At 44.6% G+C, this 16,162-nt stretch overlaps 1 long non-coding RNA gene across 1 annotated transcript in view; it reads left to right on the top strand.

The window, feature by feature from the left end:
- The window catches only part of LOC123354483, a 73,206-nt gene extending 57,044 nt beyond the window's left edge, over positions 1 to 16,162 (top strand). Inside the window, exons 2-3 of the long non-coding RNA XR_006574767.1 lie at positions 5,658 to 6,034; positions 15,023 to 16,162. This is a non-coding gene — a long non-coding RNA (uncharacterized LOC123354483). The remainder of the gene's footprint in view (positions 1 to 5,657; positions 6,035 to 15,022) is intronic.

Below are 16,162 nucleotides of genomic sequence, written 5' to 3'. Positions count from 1 at the left end.
AACAACAATGTATTAGATATTCAATTCAATGATTCCATAGAGTTTAAAATCATCACATTTTGGTGTAGATGCATTTATAAGCCGACCCCCACTCTTTGATGCATCACTTTTTAACCAAAAATATTCGGCTTATGAATGAGTATATACAGTATGTTTGTGCATCTGTAATGGGTTTGGTTAAGTACTATGCTTATGTTAGGTGTTTTTCTTTCCCCTTTCCTGTACCTCAGCTTAGTTCTCTGCAAGGGTACAGAGCAGAATTTAGTTTTTTTTCAGGACTTTGATATATTAAGGCTGTCAATTAATCGCAGTTATCTGACATGATTAACTCAAATATTATTTTTCAGTTCACCTCATACAAGTACTGAAGTGCAATCTCTTTATCAGGAAAGATTAATTTACAAATGCAGATTTTTTAGGGTTACATAACTGCACTCAAAAACAAAACAGTGTAAAACTTTAGAGTCTACAAGTCCACTCAGTCCTACTTCTTATTCTGCCAATCGCTAAGACAAACAAGTTTGTTTACATTGATGGGAGATACTGCTGCCTGCTGCTTATTTACAATGCCACCTGAAAGTGAGAACAGGCATTCACCTGACACTTTTGTAGCCAGTGTTGCAAGGTATTTACATGCCAGATATGGTAAACATTCGTATGCCCCTTTATGCTTTGTCCACCATTCCAGAGGACATGCTTCCATGCTGATAATGCTCGTTAAAAAAAATAATGCGCCAATTAAATTTGTGACTGTACTCCTTAGGGGGAGAATTATATGTCCCCTGCTCTGTTTTACCTGCATTCTGCATATATTTTACTTTATAGAAGTCTCGGATGATGACCCAACACATGTTCGTTTTAAGAACACTTTCACAGCAGATTTGACAAAATGCAAAGAAGGTACCGATGTGAGATTTCTAAAAATAGCTACAGCACTCAACCCAAGGTTTAAGAATCTGAAGTGCCTTCCAAAATTTCAGAGGGACAAGGTGTGAAGCATGCTTTTAGAAGTCTTAAAAGAGCAACACTCTGATGCTGAAACTACAGAACCCAAAACACCAAAAAAGAAAATCAACCTTCTGCTGATGGCATCTGACTCAGACAATGAAAATGAACATGCATCAGTCTGCACTGCTTTGGATCGTTATCAAGCAGAACCCATTATCAGCATGGAAGTATGTCCTCTAGAACGGTGGTTGAAGCATGAAGCGACATATGGATCTTTAGTACATCTGGCACGTACATTTCTTGCAGCACCAACTACAACAGTGCCATGTGAATGCTTGTTCTCACTTTCAGGTGATATTGTAAACAAGGAGCAGGCAGCATTATCTCCTGCAAATTGTAACCTATCTTGTTTGTCTGAGTGATTGGCTGACCAAGAAGTAGGACTGAGTGGACTTGTAGGCTCTAAAGTTTTACATTGTTTTATTTTTGAATGTAGTTTTTTTGTACATAATTCTACATTTGTAAGTTCAACTTTCATGATTGCACTAAAGTACTTGTATAAGGTGAATTGAAAAAAAATGTTTTTGTTTTTTATAGTGCAAATATTTGTAATAAAAAATAAATATAACATGAGCACTGTACACTTTGTATTCTGTGTTGTAATTGAAATTAATATATTTGAAAATGTAGTAAACATCCAAAAATATTTATTGTTGTATTCTATTTTTTTTTAACAGCACAATTAATTGCGACTGATTTCTTTAATTGCTTGACAGCCCAAAGAGATATATATGTAATACAAATTAAACAGCTGAAGGAAAGAAAATGACACAATCTAAATCTCTGGAGGAAAAATATTTACAAAAAAGTATATATATTCTCTTGGGGGAAACTCCCTGAAAGTGTTATCTTTAAAAAGTTGTGGTTGACAGTATTTCATGGGTTCTAAGTAAACAGTTTACATATAACTCATGAAACAATTATGAATATTGTCAATAACTTTTTAAAGATAACACTTTCAAGGAATTTCCCTATGTTTTAGTACCTATAACTAACACAAATTCAAATGCAACATATAATTATGTGTACACGCACACATATGCTCCCCTAGGACTCTTCTTAGGGAGGATTTCCCCTTTTCATCCTCTGTGGAATGGTGTCCGAACCTCCTATATGGAGTACCAGCACCTTAAAATTGGGAAACAAGTGAAATCTCATAGTCTCCTTTAAACTCCCCACGATTCTTTGCAACCTCAATCTGCAATTTGCACGGTCTGTTGCAAATTCTTGTCTTCTTCTCCAGTGGGATGAAAAAGCCTGTAGTCTAAATCCAACAAACTGGCAAAGTCCCTGGAACACAATTCTCACAGAAGATTTTCCTGATCCTTGAGCTGCTGTTCCTCTGAGTTTCAATCTGGCTCCCACTTCTGTTTAAAAAACTTCTCCCCTATTCTTGAGTTCACGTTGGTTCCATGCTCAGAGAGTGATTCTGGGTGTGTTCTGCCAGGCTGCTTGTCCACAATGGAAATCATCCAAGTAGCTTCAAACAGCAAACGAATACACCTAATGCCTGCAACACCGAGTGATCTGGCCCATCCAGCAGAGCCTCCCCCTTCCTGGCTCTGGCAAGATTGCAGGCACATAGAGTCCCCAAAACAAAAACAAAAAACTATGTATTGTCTCCACAGTTTCTTCCAGGGCCGGCTCCAGAGTCCAGCGGGGCAAGCACCCGCCTGGGGCGGCCCTTTCCCTGGGGTGCGGCAGGCTGGGCCGGCGGACCTGCCGCAGTCATGCCTGCGGGAGGTCCACCGGAGCCCCGGGAGCAGTGGACCTGCCGCAGGCATGACTGCGGAGGGGACGCTTGGCCGGCGGCTCCAGTGGACCTCCCGCAGGCATGACTGCGGACGGTTCGCTGGTCCCGCGGCTCGGCTGGACCTCCCGCAGGCATGCCTGCGGCAGCTCAACCGGAGCCACCGGACCAGCGAACCGCCCGCAGCTGCGGGAGGTCCAGCCCAGCCGCGCGACCAGCGGACCCTCCGCTGCTCCCGGGGTTTGGGGGCGCCTCCCGGGCATGACTGCTTGGGGCGGCCAAATTTGTAGAGCCGCCCCTGGTTTCTTCCCTTATTCACATCTCTTAATGCTGGAACGTAAGTATGTGGGACACACAGATACACACACATATATACAGACACATAAATTGTATAGTCAGTTGCTTGACCACACTTTGGTTCATTATGAAGTATACTTGAAACCAAAAAAACAATCTCAGTTAGGTTGATTGCTCCAAGCCATTAATAATATAGTACAGGGAAAAGATTCTCTATGATACCAATCTCCGGGAAGCTGTCTCGTGCAGTGATGTTACACAGAAGGGGTGCTCCCAAAGCTACACCTTTCAGCTGGTATTATTTATATGATGGTTTTACAAGTTATACATCTCTTTACATATATCTAAAACCCCACCCATCAGTTTGTCCCAGTTCCCTAACTTCTTGTTCTGTTCCTTTCTTGTCTGTGTTTTGGACCATAGCATTCCAGGTACTGGTCCATGAAGGTACTTCCCTAGCTTGTACTAAGACATACAGCTATGTATCTTGATTTTGACAAGTTTCCTTTCTGCTTATGCCAAATGTATACTGCAGGAAATGCAAAGTGTTATGAGATACTTCACATACATGAGCAGGATTTTATCAAAAGCATAGGCCAATTTGGCTGTATAGCAGCAAAGAGTCCTGTGGCACCTTATAGACTAACAGACGCTTTGGAGCATGAGCTTTCGTGGGTGAATACCCACTTCGTCACATGCATCCGATGAAGTGGGTATTCACCCACCAAAGCTCATGCTCCAAAACGCATGCATCTGACGAAGTCGGTATTCACCCACAAAAGCTCATGCTCCAAAATGTCTGTTAGTCTATAAGGTGCCACAGGACTCTTTGCTGCTTTTACAGATCCAGACTAACATGGCTACCCCTCTGATCTTTGGCTATATAACCGCCATTATATTAATATTCTGCGCTCAGTATATCCTGATATACGTATGGTGTGGACAATATGTATTTGCACTGTGATATTTAGGTGCTAGCCCAGCATATATTAGTCAACACATGAAATACATGGTTGTGACAAAATAGTAAAAGTCATTAAACAGTACAAATATATAACTACTCATGTATTTGGTTCACTCACTCCATATCTAAATAGGCTGTGGGCTGGTTTATATGTTTTTTCTTGAACCTTTTACTTCACAAACCCAGGGACCAGTCTTGCAAACACTTTCTACTACTTGGCGTAGCACTTCCTACTGTGACTCGTCTCACTGAAATCAAAGGGACTACTCAAGATAATAAGCAGTCCCCTCAGTAACGTTTGCAGGCCATCAGATATTCAGAAAAGTGAAGAGAGCTTCTGCGATTTAAATAGCTCCTCACTTAAAATGATTAAAGACTCTTAATATCCTAACCACTTTTGAAAGCAATCAGTCAGAGCACATCTGGAGCTCTGTGGAAGAGCTGTGGCATTCAGCGAGGTTTCTGTTTCTAATCGTTTTACCATTAAGCTAAAATGACTCTTAAGATAAACAGTGAATCAGTCTCAGATTTAAATGTTTGCATTTTCCCCTTACATTTTCATTGAAAGTTTATTTGGGTTTTTTGTAAAGCAAACCCTGAAAGCCAGATTATTACATGCAAGGTTTGCTTAAGTGACTGATATATCTCTGAAAATGCATGAGGTTGACTTTAAGTAAAATACAGATCTATGCCTCTTAAAGCAAAGTGTGATAAAAAAAGTTCCTAAACCGAGGTGCCAGGACACTACTTAAAAGGAGGCTGTGGTTCAAATACTATACTAAGGGCCAGATTCTGACCCACATATGCACACTGCTGAGTGGTTTCTCAGTTGGAGTTTGAGCCTGCTCAAAGGTTAGGGCTACCATATGAATCGGCTCCCCAGTGGCGCTGATCTTTACTAGTGCTTTGTGTGGAGAGCAAGGCACCCATGGCTGCCAGGTAGCAGGGAAGGTCCACAAACACCAAGCTCCATTGGAGTGTGCAGAGGGTAGAAGGGACATGGTGCAAAGCAGAGGGGGCACATGGTGCTGCATCTCCTCTGGCATGCCATCCAGGAGGGAGCAGATGATTGTGGAACATCCCCCCTTCCCCAAAATTCTCCTGTGCCTGCAGGATGCAAGAAACAAGGCTGTCTGCATGGACAGGAACCAGATCACTGCAACATGAGCACTGCAGCCCTGAACACATGCAGCCCCTGCTAGGATCAGAAAGGTGACACACACACCCCTGCACTGTTGTGGGCCCATGCACTCTTTTGAAGCACACACACTGCCTGTCCACTGGGGCCTGTCCCCTGCTGCATGGGTGGGCTTTGGATTGCATGCTACTCTGGAGAATTCTTAGCACACTCCTGCAGGGAGCTGCATGCTGGGTGGCACCTGAACAGTGGCAGGATCAAGCCATTGATTGGCCCAACTCATTTCAGTAGAATGACTTGTGGGAGTTACTGCTCAGCAGTGTGAGTAAGGGGGCTGTAATCTGGCCCTAAAGGAATAGATCAGGGAGTACAGACAAACAGCAAAGGGGAATCCGTTTTTCTTATTATTTGTAGTCCATGTGTAACAAATGGACAGTGGGAGACTATTCTCAGCAAGTCAATAACATCTTAAATTCTTTTTTCTCGCCTCACTCTTTTAGAAGCCAGAAACTGTCGCTTGAATCAAACTATTGTCCTGGATCCCAACAGGAAGAGAGTTTCATATGATTTTTCTTACTGGATTAGACCATTGGTTTATCAAGTCTGGTGTAGACATGTCTGAGCTCCAAACCTGGATGGGAACTCCCTTTCTTTACTGCCAGCTTTTCAAAAAGTTGGTAGAATTTCTAATGGAGATCTGGATCCACTATCTAATGTGTCAGAAGAAGCAACACACTGCTGTGGGAATGGCTTCTGCCTCACTGCAATTGCTGTATGTAAGCTGGACTCCTGATGGTGATTTAGCAGTGGAGAAGCTATGCCCATCTACAACCAGGGACTAAGGAATCATTGCAGGAAGAAGAGCTTTTTTCCCAAGGTACAAAACTATTTTTAAAAATAGATTAAGTGGATTTTTTACTTATCCTGAACTTCACATATTTTCAAAATTACATCAGTGGCTTTAACTATGGCCAATTTACTTTTAAAATGGGGACTAAAGGTAAACTGTAACATAAAAGCTTAAATGCCTCTTCTTAAAGCTGCTGTCAAATACTAAATAGAATAATTTTGATTTTTTAGCCTGTATTAAATTTAGCATTGCTGAGGACAGTAAATGCTATGTTTTGGTAAGGGAGCTTCTTAAAATATTAATTAATAATACTCATTTTAGATCTTAAATGATGATTCTTCTTAAATAAACTGGTAAGAGTCTAGCCTCATCCATTCAACATTTAAAGGGATTACTACCTTTTCTTTACATTAACATTTTTCTCTCCTTACTCTTTGAGCTAAAACAAAGGCAATTTCTGTAGCTGGCCCCAGTTCAGTAAAGCATGTATGTTACTTTAAGCATGAGTAGGTCCATCAACTTCACGGGGGCTACTCACAAGCTTAAATATCTTGCTGAACTGGGACCATAACACCACCCTAAGACTAAATTGGTTCAACGCTCACTCAGAGAGGGAAGAGTTCCAGATGCAAAATTCCCAACGCCCATACAAGTCCCGATCTGACCCCGCATTGCTTATGAGACTGAATGGGCCCACAGCCCAAGGCAGTATGGCTACATGCACATAAGTATACGAACAGTTTCTCAATGATAAAGAATGGCTATTGGACTTACCATGATGTGCTGCTGCCGCCAGGGGAAAAAAAGCACTAGCTTCATAAATCCTGTATTATATTTGGCTCAGCCATTTTATATTCATTTCATTATAAGTAATAAAATGTGACTAAATAGGTGCGATTCCTCTGGCATGGGCTTGTTGAATGGTTCTAAGGTAGTTTAGAATATCTGTGAGCCAAGTGTCCAGGAATGTGATAGAAAGCTATCCCTAAGCCAAATGTGAAATTAAACCTTTTCTTACACTTGTGACTGGAATTTGTGGCTCAGAGATAGTCCCCTAACAATTTTGTTTTATAGAGGAGAAAAGCTCTTCTAAACTTTGCTTTGTTCATCTCTCCCTCACCTCAAAACTCCTGACTCCCACCTCTCCCTCCAAATTGAGCCCTCTGTAACTTGATTAACTTTAATATATCTACATCAGAATTGAATTTTTCCCCAGGACCCATTCAGAAGAGCAGCACTTCCCATGAAAACAGCCGAGGAGAAAGTCTGGGGAGTTGTGGTGGTAGCTCAGCAAAGGTGGTAGCTCAGCAAAGGTTTCCTCATAGAGTTTGCCCCCTAAATCATTCCACGAGGGGAGGGCAGGGTTTGGACCTCCTTGGACCCTTGTTATTGTGGGACATAGGCAGGAGGCAAAGCCATCAATATATAGGCCATGTTTGTCAGTGCTGGCTCTGCAGCTTCACTCCCCCTCTGCCCAAACCAGGCATGGCTACTCCATAGGTTATGAGATACACTCTATAATGGCTTCCATTGGCTTCAGATTCTCTGAAATGTCCCTCAGATGGGGATTCCTTAGTGCGGTGTTGCTCCATGAATAAAATAATAGAGTCGGGAGCCAGAAAACCACGTTTTGGTCAACACCCCCTGCCTGCCTTTCAGTGCTGCCGAGGTGGCTTATTCTACCTTCCACGTGGATTAGGGGATACCTGTATGCGAAAGGCTCTGTCTGTGCATGAATTGCAGGGTCACAATCTGACCTGCTGTTTGACAACAGAGATGAAGAGACATGACAGTCAAGTAGTAAAAAACACAATAAAACCAAACCCCAAACCAAGATGAATGGTGAAAAGTAAACTAGGTTTTAAGTACATAAGAACATAAGAAAGGCCGTACCGGGTCAGACCAAAGGTCCATCTAGCCCAGTATCTGTCTACCGACAGTGGCCAATGCCAGGTGCCCCAGAGGGAGTGAATCTAACAGGCAATGATCAAGTGATCTCTCTCCTGCCATCCATCTCCATCCTCTGACGAACAGAGACTAGGGACACCATTCTTGCTCATTCTGGCTAATAGCCATTTATGGACTTAGCCACCATGAATTTATCCAGTCCCTTTTTAAACATTGTTATGGTCCTAGCCTTCACAACCTCCTCAGGTAAGGAGTTCCACAAGTTGACTGTGCGCTGCGTGAAGAACTTCCTTTTATTTGTTTTAAACCTGCTGCCTATTAATTTCATTTGGTGACCCCTAGTTTTTGTATTATGGGAATAAGTAAATAACTTTTCCTTATCCACTTTCTCAACATCACTTATGATTTTATATACCTCTATCATGTCCCCCCTTAGTCTTCTCTTTTCCAAGCTGAAGAGTCCTAGCCTCTTTAATCTTTCCTCGTATGGGACCCTCTCTAAACCCCTAATCATTTTAGTTGCCCTTTTCTGAACCTTTTCTAGTGCTAGAATATCTTTTTTGAGGTGAGGAGACCACATCTGTACACAGTATTCGAGATGTGGGCGTACCATGGATTTATATAAGGGCAATAATATATTCTCAGTCTTATTCTCTATCCCCTTTTTAATGATTCCTAACATCCTATTTGCTTTTTTGACCGCCTCTGCACACTGCGTTGACATCTTCAGAGAACTATCCACGATGACGCCAAGATCTTTTTCCTGACTCGTTGTAGCTAAGTTAGCCCCCATCATGTTGTATGTATAGTTGGGGTTATTTTTTCCAATGTGCATTACTTTACATTTATCCACATTAAATTTCATTTGCCATTTTGTTGCCCAATCACTTAGTTTTGTGAGATCTTTTTGAAGTTCTTCACAATCTGCTTTGGTCTTAACTATCTTGAGAAGTTTAGTATCATCTGCAAACTTGGCCACCTCACTGTTTACCCCTTTCTCCAGATCATTTATGAATAAATTGAATAGGATTGGTCCGAGGACTGACCCTTGGGGAACACCACTAGTTACCCCTCTCCATTCTGAGAATTTACCATTAATTCCTACCCTTTGTTCCCTGTCCTTTAACCAGTTCTCAATCCATGAAAGGACCTTCCCTTTTATCCCATGACAGCTTAATTTACGTAAGAGCCTTTGGTGAGGGATCTTGTCAAAGGCTTTCTGGAAATCCAAGTACACTATGTCCACCGGATCTCCCTTGTCCACATGTTTGTTGACCCCTTCAAAGAATTCTAATAGATTAGTAAGACACGATTTCCCTTTACAGAAACCATGTTGACTATTGCTCAAGAGTTTATGTTTATCTATGTGTCTGACAATTTTATTCTTTACTATTGTTTCAACTAATTTGCCCGGTACCGACGTTAGACTTACCGGTCTGTAATTGCCGGGATCACCCCTAGAGCCCTTTTTAAATATTGGCGTTACATTAGCTAACTTCCAGTCATTGGATACCGAAGCCGATTTAAAGGACAGGTTACAAACCTTAGTTAATAGTTCCGCAACTTCACATTTGAGTTCTTTCAGAACTCTTGGGTGAATGTCATCTGGTCCCGGTGACTTGTTAATGTTGAGTTTATCAATTAATTCCAAAACCTCTCCTCTAGTGACACTTCAATCTGTGACAGTTCCTCAGATTTGTCACCTACAAAAGCCAGCTCAGGTTTGGGAATCTCCCTAACATCCTCAGCCATGAAGACTGAAGCAAAGAATCCATTTAGGTTCTCTGCAATGACTTTATCGTCTTTAAGCGCTCCTTTTGTATTTTGATCATCAAGGGGCCCCACTGGTTGTTTAGCAGGCTTCCTGCTTCTGATGTACTTAAAAAACATTTTGTTATTACCTTTGGAGTTTTTGACTAGCCGTTCTTCAAATTCCTCTTTGGCTTTTCTTATTACACTCTTGCATTTAAGTTGGCCGTGTTTGTGCTCCTTTCTATTTGCCTCACTAGGATTTGACTTCCACTTTTTAAAGGAAGTCTTTTTATCTCCATTTTAATAATCGAAGGGTCATCAGTGACAAAGGTAAGGAGACTGGATTTCAAAATTCTTTACCTTCTGCACTCTGCATCTGTTCCAGGTGCTGCATAATTTCCCATAATAAATGTTGAGCTCATATAATAGTGCATTTTTTAACTTTAAAAGAAAAGGAATAAATGAATGTTTGTCCTTCCTCTCGTTTCACCCCTGTGTCTTTTCACTGCCACTGTTACTAATAATGCTGAGATGATGTCCCGGAACAGGATTGCTCTCAGCACTCTCATCCAACCAGCTGCATCTACCCAAATTGAGATACTCTGCTGTCCCTTAGAAGTGATCCTGAATAGCTATGGGTGAATAATGGCTGGCAATTCTGAACAAATATTTTTTTTAAAGAATTTGGGTTGCACTGGAAATGATTTTTTTTTTAATTTTCAGCTAATTGGGGGGAAAGCATTTTGGGGCAAATGAAACATTTCAATTTATTTCAAACATTTTTAAATGCTTTAAAAATAAAATTAAAGGCAACTTTGAAGGGAAGAATAATTTCCAATCAAAATATTTCATTTCTGAAAACATCAGAACAAAATGTTTCACTTTTTTAGAATTTATTTTTCATTTTTTTCCATCTAAAACAAAATTGGCCAAATTGATGCAAATTTGTGAAATGTTGTGGTGTTGCCAAATCTGCATTTTTCATTGAAAAATGTTTTTGTTGAAAAATTCCACCCAGCTATACTCCTGATCGACTCCCTCTGTTTTGCACCAATTGGAATTCCAGAGTGAATTCCCTTCCATCAAATTCCGATTTAGCTAGCCCTCCCCCCCAGACAAGTTTGCTTAGTTTGATCATTTTCCTGGCCTTCTATCAGCTATCCTTCCCATCCTATACCTCTGTCTTTCCACCCAAAACATGTGCCTCTGGCAGGAACACATTCTCTCTCTTCCACCAATTTACCTACTATCCAGGAGAGAGCCAATTTTTTAAACTAGCTTTTCCCCAGCCTGAATCACTTCTTTCCCCTGTGAAGGGCAATCAGTTATCAATACTTGTCATTTGTCTGAGATGATTCTTTCATGGATCTCAAAGCATCTGATTGTCCTTATGACACCACTGTTAGAAATATATGTATTAGCCCTTTTTAAAGATGGATGAATTAAAACCTATGCATGCAAGATGCTTGTACTCTGGAATGGATGCAGTCCAAAACCCTAGACAGACAGAACATTTTTACTTAAGCCATAATTACACTAGCGAGTGTACCAATGCTGCTGTGCTGTTGTAAGATCTCCCATGTAGCTGGACTATGTTGACAGGCGAGAGCTCTCCCACTGACATAATAAAACCACCTCCACGAGCAGCAATAGCTATGTTGGCAGGAGCAGCTCTCCTGTTGACACAGCGCTGTCCACAGTGGTGTGTTTTTTCATACCCCGAGTGACATAAGTTATACTGACAAAAGTGATAGTGTAGACAAGCCCTTCCTTATATATGTAGATCCTCTTAAAATCCTGATAGCCTAAATATAATGAGCCAAGAACACCTACAGGACTCTAGAGCAGCAGTTCTCACACTTCAGCAAGCCAAGGATCCTTATTTTGATTTAAACATTTTTGGGGACCCCCAAATCCCCCCGCTCAGCCGTGGCCCCACGACCATGCTCCTGCCTGCCCCCTTCCCTGAGTCCATGCCCCCACTCACTCCATCCCCCCTTCCTCCATCCTCTCCCCCACCCACACTCACTTTCATCAGGCTGGGGCAGGGGGTTGGGTGCAGGAGGGGATACGGGCTTTGGGCTGGGAGGTTGGGTGTGGGAAGGAGTGCTCGAGGGGTCTCAGGGCTGGGGCAGAGGGGTAGGGAGCAGGAGTGGGTGAGGAGTTAGGGAGGGAGTTTGGGTGTGGGAGGGGGTACAGGTTCTAGGAGGGAGTTTGGGTGTAGGCTCTGGGCTGGGGCAGGAGTTTGGCATGAAAGAGGGAGCCAAGGGGGCAACAGTTACCTTGGGTGGCTCCCAAAAGTGACTGGAAGATCCCTCTGGCAGCGGCTCCTAGGCAGGGGGACCAGGAGGTGTCCGCGTGCTGCCCCTGCCCACAGACAGCACCCCCACAGCTCCCATTAGCCACAGTTCCTGGCTAATGGGAACTGCAGAGTTGGTGCTCAGGCTGGGGGTAGCGCACAGAGACCCCCTGCCTCCCTCCACCCAGACTGCAGAGACATGCTGGCTGCTTCTGGGAGCAGGCGGTCCCAGGGTCCCTGCTCCTCCCCCTTCCTCCCAGTGCCTCTTTCACACCAAGGAACAGCTGTTCCCCGGTGGGAAGGAGGTGCTGGGAAGGACAGGGAGATGTGGGGGGGAGGATCACCATGACCCACAGACCCCCTGGAGTACCTTTGGGGACCCCCAGGGTTCTGCAGACCCCAGTTTGAGAAATACTGCTCTAGAGCATCCACATAGAAACGTCTTTTCCCCCTATACAGGACACTGGCATATTGCACATTAGCGTAACTGCTTTAAGGACCAGCATTTAATGAATATCAATGTTTAAGGGCCCACATTTTTCAAAGATCTTTCACATACTCCTTGAAGCCACTAAGTACATTAATCACAAGGGGTATTTCTCAACGGTTCTCCAGGCGCTTGTGGATCACCATGGGCTTTTCACAGACATTCATGCAGGCTGATCCGGAAAGGTGCATGATATACGCATCTTTCGGAACACTGGCCTGTTCAAGAAGCTACAAGCAGGGACTTTCTTCCTGGACCAGAAGACACCATAGGGGAAGTTGAAATGCCCATTGTGATCCTGGAAGACCCCGCCTACCTCTTAATGCCGTGGCTCATGAAGCCATACATGGGGCAACTTGACAACAGCAAGGAACGGTTCAACAACAGGCTGAGCAAGTGCAGAATGACTGTGGAGTGTGCATTCGGCCGTTTAAAAGCCCGCTGGTGATGCCTGTATGGGAAGCTGGACATGGTCAATGACAATATTCCTATGCTTATAGTCTCATGCTGTACACTCCATAATATTTGTGAAGGGAAGGGTGAAAGCTTCACTCAAGGATGGACCGCTGAGGCTCAGCACTTGGAGGCTGAGTTTGAACAGCCAGAGACCAGGGCTATTAGAGGGGCACAGCACAGGGCCAAAAGGATCAGGGATGCGTTGAGGCAGCAATTTGAAGCTGAAAGCCACTAATATTTGTTGCTATGCTCAGGATTGCAGTGCTTGTAATGCTAGGAGGTGATTGGTGCACATGATGCAAGAAGGGACCTTAACATAATTGTATGTTGCTTTGCAGTGCTCTTTTTGCTTTCACTTAATAGAATAAAGATTGCTTCAAACAAACACAATTCTTTTATTGAAAGACAACAACCAGAGGAGAGAGTCAAATGAAAAAAATCATCAGCAGGGAGGGGGATGGGGGAAGGGAAGGTCTCAAGAGGAGGAGGGGTCTCGGGACGGCTACAGATTTGTGTATGTGCAGGGATCATACCCAACCTTCTCCTTTGGAGTACGATGCAGTGGATGTTGTACTTCAGCAGGGCCAAACTGCAGATGGACGGGTGTTGAGTGCAGTGGGTACTGGGACTCCACACTGCTGGACTGTGAGGAGGGAGGAGTGGAATGCTGAGGGTAGAGAGTGGAGCCAGGAGGTTGATAAGAGTGTGTTGGCGGTGTGGGGGGGACGCATGGGAAAGAGTTTTGTTACAGAGGCTGCAGAGGAGGGCAGGTGCAGAGCTGCTCAGTTTGAAGAGCTACTATCGCCTGGAGCGTGTCTGCTTGGCACTTCATAACTGTTAAGAGCCGCTCCATGGCTTCTTTCTGGTCTACTGCATTTTCCTTTCAGTCTCTCTTCTCACTGTCCCACCAGTCCTTCAATTCCTTTTTCTTGGCGTACTTCATAACCTGACTCAAAGTCCTCCTTAGTTCTTGGACGCTTTCTAATTCTTTGCAACTGTTCTGCTGCCGATAGAGGGAGGCTGGGCTCCCAAGGTCACCTATGTGAACAGGGCCGGCTCCAGGTACCAGCCGAGCAAGCTCGTGCTTGGGGCAGCAGATTCTATGGGGCGGCATTCCGCCCAATCCTAGGGCAGCACAGCAGGTGTTTTTATTTTTGGTTTCCCGACCTGGCCGCCCTGTAGGAGGAGGAGGAGAGGAGCGCCCTGCAGCAAACTTCCCTCCCAGCCGACCAGAGCGGCGCAGAGTCCTCCTGGCAGGTGGCGCGGAGGTCAGGGCCGCAGGGTGAAAGCCCCGCCGAAGCCCTGACTGCCCCTCTTTTCTCCCCCCACCATTAGACCGGGTGTGCACTCTGCAGCACAGGGAGTCCCCCTGCACCCTGGCTTCAGCCGCCCTGGAGGGTTTTTTTGTTTTGTTTTTTTTCCCTGCTTTGCCGGCCGCACCGTTCCCCCTCCACCCCGCACTTTGCTGCTCCAGCCGCGCCATTTTTGGGGTTTTTTTGTCCCCCCCCCCCCGCTTTGCTGCTCTGGCTGCACCGTGTTATTATTTATTTTCCCCCCCTGCTTTGCTGCTCGGGCCGTGCCGCAGGTTTTTCCCCCCCCCCCGTGCTTTGACGCTCCAGCCGTGCCGTGTTTGTTCCCCCGCCCCCCGCTTTGCCACTCCAGCCGCGCCGGTTTTTTTTGTTTTGTTTTCCCCTCCCCTCCTTTGCTGCTCCGGCCGCACCGTGTATTATTATTTTTTCCCCCTGCTTTGCTGCTCCGGACGCCCCCCTTGTCCCCCCCCCTTTTTTTTTTTTTGCTTGGGGCGGCAAAAAAGCCAGAGCCGGCCCTGTCTGTGAAGTTTCAATGCAACATTTTACAGAAGCAGTATTGTTTGCAACAAAGACAACACCGATTCAGTGCTTTAAAACACAGCCAGTACTCACACACCTGTCACTAACTGGCTGACCCCCGGCAAGCACACATGAGACATAAGACCCCCAAAATGGTGAGTAGCCACAGGGGCAGGGTGAATCACTCTTCCCTGACCCTGCTGTCCACTGCTCACGTGGCTCTTGAGGAAAGCTAGCACTGTAGGGTGAGCTGATAATCATTCCTGTCCCCACACTTTCCACAGGTTGTGTTCATTATGGAAGATATCTCACTGCTGAGGGTGAGCAGGGAATCAAGGGAAGGTCTTCTCCAAGCCTGCGACTTCCACTCTGGCCCCTATGCGGCTAGCCCTTGTGCAGCTATTGTTCCCCCTCCCCCGTGACGGCACAGTGGCATGGGAAAGTTACCATTAATGAGGCAAGAAACAAAGCAGCTCTGCCGAGGAACCTGCAGGAGCGGATTGCCCAGTATCTCTACGAGAGTTTCCTGGAGATCTCTGAGGGAGATTCCCGTGAAGTGAGGGAGTGTATCAACAGCCTGTTCCACCGCTCAAAATAGGCATGAGATAGGAGACAAGCCTGCTTTCTGCAACCCTCCTGCCCCCAACAACTCGCTTCAGCAAATCCCCAAATCAGATCCACTTACCAGGTGCCTCCTCTTCTGTTTGTGCTTCACCAAGCTCCAACTGCTGTGACTGGGTAGGCTCCTCTGGGGTAGAAAAGAGTTCCTGACTGCAGGCATCTCTGGCTTCTGAGTCATCCTCTGCCTCTGGGTCCCCCTCACCCTCTTCATTCAAGATTGCCTCCTCCTGGCTCAGTCCACTCTAGACTCGCAGGCAAGCCAATGAAGTATCCAAATGGCCCATTGTTAGAGTGAAGTGTCCTTAATGGGCCATCAACACATAGCCCTAATGTAAATCCATCTGTGGTTGTCAGCCAGGAATACAAACAGGTATCAGATACCAATGCAAAGCCATATTCATAACTTCAGCTACAGAGGTGATACATGGATTTAACCACGATAATCATACTTGATAGATTGTAACTTTTCCATTGACACCTTATATGACCTACTTTGTACAAGATTTGTTGCAATTGTATAACAGTGGTAGGGACAACGATATACACGGTCGTCTTTCTTATCCACAGCGTCACAGTGGGTTAGTTGCATTCCCACCAGAAGAGATTTGTGTAGGGAAATCTTGATTCTGTACACAAAAATCTACATGACACAAGCTAAATCATTCTTTGTTACAGACTGACTTTGATTCCTATGTGCAGTCTATCATACGATTAGTGTCAAGATGATAGAATGATGCTCCCACATGAATTTGATTCCAGCTGTTCCAGGTTTGATATCTGTGGATGACACATTTATCAGTGAT

This window comes from Mauremys mutica, chromosome 1 (assembly GCF_020497125.1).
Source record: "Mauremys mutica isolate MM-2020 ecotype Southern chromosome 1, ASM2049712v1, whole genome shotgun sequence".
Classification (NCBI taxonomy): Eukaryota; Metazoa; Chordata; order Testudines; family Geoemydidae; genus Mauremys; species Mauremys mutica.
Note: the sequence above shows the minus strand (reverse complement) of the source record. Positions and strands in the feature narration are given on the sequence as shown.